This window comes from Esox lucius, chromosome 23 (assembly GCF_011004845.1).
Source record: "Esox lucius isolate fEsoLuc1 chromosome 23, fEsoLuc1.pri, whole genome shotgun sequence".
NCBI classification, from domain to species: Eukaryota; Metazoa; Chordata; class Actinopteri; order Esociformes; family Esocidae; genus Esox; species Esox lucius.
In genome coordinates this window covers 7,631,482-7,640,174 of record NC_047591.1, presented here as the reverse complement: position 1 = coordinate 7,640,174, position 8,693 = coordinate 7,631,482, and the positions used below count along the sequence as shown (strand labels likewise).

General features: G+C 38.8%; 1 non-coding gene across 1 annotated transcript; it reads left to right on the top strand.

Moving 5' to 3' along the window:
• The first annotated feature begins 2,879 nt into the window (after positions 1–2,879).
• Positions 2,880–2,986, top strand: LOC114830169. The gene has a single exon (XR_003777894.1). It is a non-coding gene; the product is annotated as a U6 spliceosomal RNA (small nuclear RNA).
• Positions 2,987–8,693: the final 5,707 nt, after the last annotated feature.

Genomic DNA, 8,693 nt, shown 5'->3' with positions numbered 1-8,693 from the left:
AAATATGCGGAAACGTATGCAAATATGCACATTCATACAGATTTTATGTACATTTGCATACAATTGTGCGTATGTACATTCATGCAAATATGTGGCGCCCATCCACAAAAATTTTTTTTACAGTTAACTAAAGCAAAAAAAGGTTCTCTGTGAATTTGCGCAAAAAGTATGCAATAAATGCACATTTATGTAAATATGCACACATTTATGCAAATCTGGGCAAATTCATGCAGATGTATGCAAATCTGTGCATATTAATGCAAATATGTGGAAAATCATGCCGATATGCACATTCATACAGATGTATGCAAACAAGCGCAAATTTACGCAAATCCATGTTCACACAATTGTGTGCATGTACATTCATGCAAATATGTGAACCCCATCCACAAAAATAATGTTTATGGTAAACTAAAGCAAAAAAAGCAAATGTGCGAATTTGTGCAAAAAAAATGTAATAAATGCAAATGTATGCAAATATGCACACATTAATGCAAATCTGGGCAAATTCATGCAGATGAATGCAAATCTGTGCGTATTTATGCAAATCTGCGCATTTTAAAATATTGAACGATTGCGACCCACCGCCCGTTGCCTCACAATAATTTGACCCAGTGCTCAGCAGTGACACATCAAGCAGATACAGTTGGTATAGAAAATAATCACCCCCCTTTCAAATTATCACATTTTGTTGCTTTGCAGCCTGAAATGAAGACAGACACCGTTTTTGTTTCATTCAGCTGTATTTACTCAGTGTAACAAATAACATCCAAGTGAAAGATAACACCAACATGTCAGATCTTTTTTTTAAAACGATCACAGAGTTGGAAAAAGGATCACCCCCTTGTGTCAGTATTTTGTTGAACCACCTTTTGCTTTAGTTACAGCCTTTCGTCTGTTGGGAAATGTCTCTACTAACTTTGCACATCTAGACGATGCAATAATTGACCACTCTTCTTTGCAGAACTGCTCAAGTTCAGTTAAATTTGATGGTGACCGTTTGTGGACTGCTGTCTTCAAGTCATTCCACAGATTTTCAATGGGGTTTAAGTCTGGGCTCTGACTAGGCCATGCAAGGACATTCACCTTTTTCTCCTTAAACCACTGCGTGTTCAGTTTTGCTGTGTGCATTGTCATGTTGGAAGGTAAATCTTCTTCCCATTGACAACTTTCTGGCAGAGAACCGCAGATTTTCCTCAAGAGTTTGACAGTATTTTGCCCCATCCATTTTTCCTTCTATCCTGACAAGTGCTCCAGTCCCTGCTGCAGAGAAACAACTCCATAACATGATATTACCACCTCCATGCTTTACTGTAGGAATGGTGTAATTTGGATGGTGAGCTGTCTCACCAGACATATCGTTTGGCGTTGAGGCCAAATAATAAAATTTTAGTCTCATCTAACCATAACACCTTTTTCCGCGCTGCCTTAGAATCTTCAAGGTGTGTTTTGGCAAAGCTCAGTCGTGACTGCATGTGGCCTTTCTTGAGTGGCTTTTTTCTTGCAATGCTCCCATACAAGCCACATTTGTGGAGAATTTGTGATATTGTTGTCACATGCACACAATGACCACTCTTTGTCATGAATTCCTTGCAACTGCTTCAGAGTTGCTGTAGGCTTCTTGGTAGCCTCTCTGACCAATTTCCTTCTGGCTCTTTCATCCAGTTTGTAACGATGTCCTGACCCAGGGAGAGTCTGTGTTGTACCAAATACCTTCCACTTCATAATAATAGACTTCACTGTGCTTCTAGGCACTGATAAAGCCTTTGAATTTTTTTTGGATCCATCTACTGACTTGTGCCTGTCCACAACTTTATCCCGGAGATCTTTTGACAATGTCTTGCCACCCATAGTTGATTGTTTTCTTCAGTTGCACTACCAAGGACTGAAATGCTTCAGGAAAAGCTTGTTTCATGATGAGCTAATCAAAATGACCACAGCTGATCACAGTTGAAAGTCAATTGGCTTTGTGTGCAATTGAGAAGGTGATTAACTACTGGTTGGGTTTACAAGTTTTTATTTTAGGAGGGGGGTGATTCTTTTTCCAACTCAGTGATTCTGTTTTTTAATTTGTAATTATTTTTATCTGACAAGTTGGTATTATATCTTTCACTTGGATGTTATAAGTTGTAAATACAGCTGAATAAAACAACAATTGTTTTTGTCCGTTTTCATTTCAGGCTGCAAAGCAACAAAATGTGATTATTTTAAAAGGCGGGTGATTCTTTTTTATACCCACTGTATAACTACTGTTCCTGTTTGGAAATCTGAGTGAGTTTGTTTTTGGTGGCGGACTTGCAACCGACCCTCGCTCCTCCAGTAAAAGATCTACAAATCTGCTCACAGTGAATCTCTGCTGTTCTTCTTTGCAACGCATCTTTTCTCTGGCCATTACTTACGTTTTCTCTACCAACTGTGCTTTTCTCTCTCCCGAATGGGCAGTTAGCGATTTGTGTTTCATCTCCAGTTATCGGTTTGTTTGTTGGTAAGGCCATGTGGCAGAGTGGAAATGGCTGTCTAAGGACCGGGGGAGGGGAAAGAGAAACCCGAGTAAAGCAGAGTGTGTGGGTGGGGTTTGGAGGAACGGTTGTCGGTGTGCACTTTCCTTCTACCCAATCAAAAACAAAGGCTGACTGGTGTTTCCGCATAAAAACCAGCATGCACTGCAAATCCTAGGCAGCAGCTAGAACACCAGAAAGAGACAAGACAGCCACTAAATAATACAATATTCTCTAAATAAATATAATATGTCACACTATTTTCCTGATGAGTTTTATGTACTGCTGAGGGTCTATTTAAAGCCTCTTAAATGCCAACCATGATGAAAACCACCCAAGGTCTTGCACCGTATATATACGGGTCTTTCCTAGGGCATTATTGTGCTTGCTTCGGCAGCACATATACTAAAATTGGAACGATACAGAGAAGATTAGCATGGCCCCTGCGCAAGGATGACACGCAAATTCGTGAAGCGTTCCTTATTTTACCCCATTTCAAAGCCCACATCCACAAAAAGAATGTTTAAGGTAACTAAAGAAGAAAAAAAAAAAAGCTAATCTGTGAATTTGCGCAAAAATATGCAATATATAAAAATGTATGTAAATATGCACACATTTATGCAAATCTGGGCAAATTCATGCAGATGTATACAATCTTTACTTATTAATGCAAATATGCGGAAACGTATGCAAATATGCACATTCATACAGATTTATGTACATTTGCATACAATTGTGCGTATGTACATTCATGCAAATATGTGCCTCCCATCCACAAAAATAATGTTTAAGGGTAAATAAAGCAAAAAAAAATCTAATCTATGGGAATTTGCACTAAAATATGCAATCAAAGCACATTTATGCAAATATTTATGCAAATCTGTGCATATTTATGCAAATATGTGGAAAATCATGCAGATATGCACATTCATACAGATTTGTGCAAATATGCACAAATCTAAGCAAATATGCAAACATTAATGCAGATTTATGCACATTCATTCACATTTATGTACATTTGCACACAATTGTGCGCATGTACATTAATGCAATTACATGGCGCCCATCCACAAAAATAATGTTTTAGGGTTAACTAAAGCAAAAAAAGCTTATCTATGCGAATTTATGCAAAAATATGCAATAAATGCACATTTATGTAAATATGCACACGTTTATTAAGATCTGGGCAAATTCATGCAGATGTATGCAAATCTGTGCATATTTATGCAAATATGCACACATTAAAGCATATATGCACACATGAATGCAGATATATGCAAATTCATCCAGATTTATGTACATTTGCACACAATTGTGTGTATACATGCAAATATGTGGCCCCCATCCACAAAAAGAATGTTTATGGTTAACCCTTTGACGCGTACAATCACACCGGTATCAACCAAAGATAAAGAAAGGTGAATAACTCTGAGACTTGACGGTCATTTACATTTGCCAGTCTTTCGGACAGATTTGCCATCCTGGGACAACTATGATTTGTCCCAGTATATCACTGTAAAACTACCTATAATTTCAATAATATTAATAACACGCAATGAAAGTACTTGTGCTGGATATAGACACTTAATAGCGCATTTTAAAGTTTAAAACAATTGCGACCCACCGCCCATTGCCTCACAATAATTTGATCCAGTGCTCAGCAGTGACACATCATGCAGATATAACTACAGTTCCTGGTTGGAAATCTGAGGGAGTCTGTTGTTGGTGGCTGACTTTCAGTAACTAGATCAAACAAAGGATATGTTAGACTTTTGTTTTTACTTCTACAGCTCAATACAATAAGACATATAGAACCGTCACCAATCTTCATTTTCGCTGCACTGAATTACAGGTCACACTTTGCTAGCTGACGTTTGCTAGCTAGCTACAGTTACACATCAACCAGCTTTTGCAGCTCTTTGAATTAGAGAAGCTTGCAATGCAATATAATGTTCCTTACCTGGCAAGGTGACGGTTCATGTCAACCGTCTTAACGGCACTCGATGCATGTAGCTAACGTGGGATTAATCCAGTCAGTTCGTATTGGTAGGGTTCACACACAATAGCTCAATCGACAGATCTAGTAAAGAACCGATGGTGCAAACGAAAACCGTATTACAGCACTACTTTTGTTGAAAAAAAAAGCTCAGCGTAATCTTCTAAAATAAATGTTTCCACTGATCGCATTTGTCCATTACTACATGCAAGAATCGGAATTCATAATTTGTCAAACTTTTGAGAGCTTCTGAATAATTACCTAAATAAATGATTTACACACCACCTATTGCCTGATAGATTATGTTTTGTTGATACAACAAGTGAAGCGTGTAAGTATCTTTTGCGCCGTCATCTTTAGAAAAAGGACAGCATTTTTAAGATTAGTCAATAATTATTCAATATACATTTTTAACAGTTACAACCGGTAGAGGTTGTAATAATTGAAATAAAAAAAATAGATGCATAACTAGTAAGCAGCGTGGTGTTTTTGGCAAGCTGCGGATTAAATGTATTGTAACGTCAAAATCCAATTCTGGAACTCTGAGTGAGTACTGAACTCACACGCAAAAAAAAAAGCAATAAGAAGCAAATCTAGGTCAATTTGCACAAAAATATGCAAGAACTGAAAATGTGTGCAAATATGCACACATGCAAATCTGGGCAAATTCATGCAGATGTATGCAAATATGTGCGTATTTATGCAAATATGTGGAAAATCATGCAAATGCATCCAGATATATGTAAATTCGCACACAATTGTGCGTACGTACATTCATGCAAATATTTGGCCCCCATCCACAATTAATTTTTTCTACCAGTAGAAACGCCTCCTGACAGCTGTTTGTCCTGCAGAACTGTCTGATCAAGACACCGGTCTGGGTCCCTGAACATGAGGGGTCCAGACGCTCCATGTGTCTAACCGCTGGATACTCAAGGGGGCTCTTCTCCCGCACTTGTTTGACAATGTTTGACAGTCCCTGCATGCAGTCCCTTCAAAACTCAAAGACTCTGAGCTCAACACCTTTTCTGCTCTGACACGGGAAGAGTAAGCTGTAAATAGTATTTACAATAAAATTATATTTGCTGCTTGCATCCTGACCATGATTTATAAAATTATCTTTCTAAATTACAACCCTAGCTTGAGGACTGTCTCAGCACCCAAGCCAATGTCAATGTCCTGTGGTTGGAGCCAGTTCTTCTTGTCTGCTATGTCCACTTTAGCTACAGTGTAGTGGACCACCATCCACACCACCAGGCTCCTCAGGTGGTCCACACACCTTCAGCTCAGTGTGTGGACCACCTTCCCCTCACTGCGGTGGTCCAAAAAGACAAATCGACCTTTTCACTTTTTTGCGTCTTAGTCATTTCAGGTATTATATCTCGTATTGTGCTTCTGATAAGCAATAACAATCAACCAAGAATCTCATGAGTAGGGCTAAATTATTGTTAACTTTCTTTGCAACTGTTTGTGTGTCATTCTATGGTCTTGTTCAACCATTTTCGAAATGTGTATATAGTTTCACTTCCCTTAAAATTGATATGTAGGACAGTGGCAGTATCCTCACATGGTCCTAGCTGTACTCAGATAACCATCCCCCAGCTAGATATCCTGCAAAATAACAACCAGCACAGCTAGAACTGTGTGACGTAGACACCATTACTACTGTCCTACATACCACTTTGGGGGTAAGTGAAACCATATAAAACTTTGAAAAATGGGTGAACTATCCCTATAGCATGCAACAGAATAGATCACCACACTTTGCAATAGCATTACTATAGCATCCCCTTCCAGAAACGTACATGCAGGTCCAACTGCTTGTTTGTATTAAAACATTCGTCAAAAATTCAAAACGAAAGGGCCCTTAACTTTCGAGATGAGGTCTCTCTAAATGAAATCTGCCAATCCAAATTGCCTAATTTAAGACATCTTGTCCTTTCCGCACATGGTTTTAGCGATTTCAAAATCAGGGAACATGGTTTGAACCAGCTCACCTATTCCTTCATTGCTTTTATATGACTGATGTTTCGCTACCATGTGTCAAGTCCAGAGCACCTCCAGCTTTTAATGTTGGCGTAGATCCAAAAGCTGTCAGGAGGTCACTTAGCGGAGCAGTATGAGTTAAAGTTAGCAGAGAGTGGGTCGCACTGGGGCCGGACTTTGGTGATGCTCCCGATGTGAATTACAGAACATAATTGGGTGATGGCAGAAGTTTGCTGGTAGCGTTTTACATTGGCTTCATGTTTTTCTGACTTCCAATGCGACTAATGCCTTTATACCCAAAGATGCTAATTTGAGTGTTTTTTTCTTGCACAAAGTGTAGTGGGCTTCAAATTCGTTATTTTCAACAGGCTTCAACCCAGCACTAAATGCACTGTTTTCAAGCCAAATCTCATTAAACGTGCACTTACCCATATTAGATGAAAGCACACTTAACAAAAATAATTGTAAATTATTACTTCTAGAAGTAGATTTTTTTTATGGGAGTAGTAGCCTCGTTAGCCCACAGATAACTACATTATATCTTCAGGATTGCTTGTCAATGCTAATGTTATCCATTGAAATGTCTAAATATGTTATATAATAATGTCAAATAATTAAAATTCTAATCTACAAATAATCTCATTTATTCATTTATATTTGTTTAATATAATCATATTTTCAAAATAGCTTGTCCACTGCCTGTTTACATGTAAAAGTTTAACTACTCCCATGACAGTTGCTAGCTAACCTAGCTAGCTTAGTCTACATAGCTATAGTTAACTAGCATAACCTATTCAAAACCTTATAGAGCAGAACATCTATCCACATAATACAGAGTATCTCACAGTTTTTTCCAATGGAGCCACACTGGCAAGACACGGTCAGTAGGAGAGCCGCACTTATTTTTTAGCTAATCTATCTGTGTCTTCAGGATGCCACAATGTATAACCCATACAGGCCTACTACACCTCAATATATCATAGTCATGAAGCAGCATACAGTACAGCTAATGGTCAGCAGCAGTCAATACCAGTCAAATATATAATAGGCTTACCTTAATTGTGATATGAATGGAAGTGTGAATGCATTTGCCTGACAGTCTTCATGTTATATTTGTAGACAGTTCTCGCAATCCTTGTAAGTCCAGGTGAGCATTGGTCAGTCAGTTTCTGTTTCCTCTTCATAATGTTAATTGTAGAAATTGTCGATTCACATGTATATGTGCTGACAAAAAAGGATATTACCCTTTGCAAAAACTGTTTTACAGTAGGAAAATATTACTCTGAGACCATGCTACAGAAGTCTCCGACACCTGTTCGGAGTTCAGCTTTCAGAGTGTCATTAGTCTGTAGTTCAATTATTTCACTCCCCAGTGCAGCACGATCAGCAGGGTAGAGTTGTGTGATGGCTGGGGTCAGAGGACACAATCACATAAAAGGGGTTATCAATGAAATTGAATATCTTATATTCCAACACATCCTGGAATCTGGATTCAAATTCTCCCTTAAGCTCCTTCAACACTTCCACAAATGTACTGTGTTTAAAGTGTTGCAATAGTACTGGGTCATCTTTCAAGACAGCTCTCAATTTTGAACCAAACGTAGCATGTTAGCTGGATGTTAGCTGGATGTATCTTCCTTGGAGCTGGAGGTTCAGTGTGTTCAGGTCTCATGTAATGTCAGTCAGGACAGCCAGCCCGATAATCCACTTATCCCCTCTGACTCGTTTCTTGCTTTGCCGTTAAGGGACTTGTGTATTTCTGGGAGGAGGCTCAGAAAGCGCTCAAGTACTCCGCTGCGAGAGAACCATCTCACTTCATTGTGGAGCACTAAGTCACCGTACTGTCTCACACTCCTCCAGGAGCAGGCAGAACTGTCGATGATTCAGTGCTTTTGAAACAATAAAGTTGACAACACGTACAACCAGTTGCATCACATTTTGCAACTCGTTCTGTTTGAGTTTTTATACGAGTGCCTCCTGGTGTATGATGCAGTGAAAAATGCACCAGACCAGTTCAGATTGTTCTTGTTAAAAAATGACAAAAGTGCATTCAGGATGTCCTCTCCTCTAGTCTGGCCTTGCAGAGACAATAAGCATAACATTTCTTCAGTGAACAAATCTTCGGTGTTAATCTTCTATAGCTCGTACTTTTCTCCTTTTCTTAAGATACTCACTTGGATCAGCCTTTAGCCCCCTTGTCCCTTCTCCTCCAT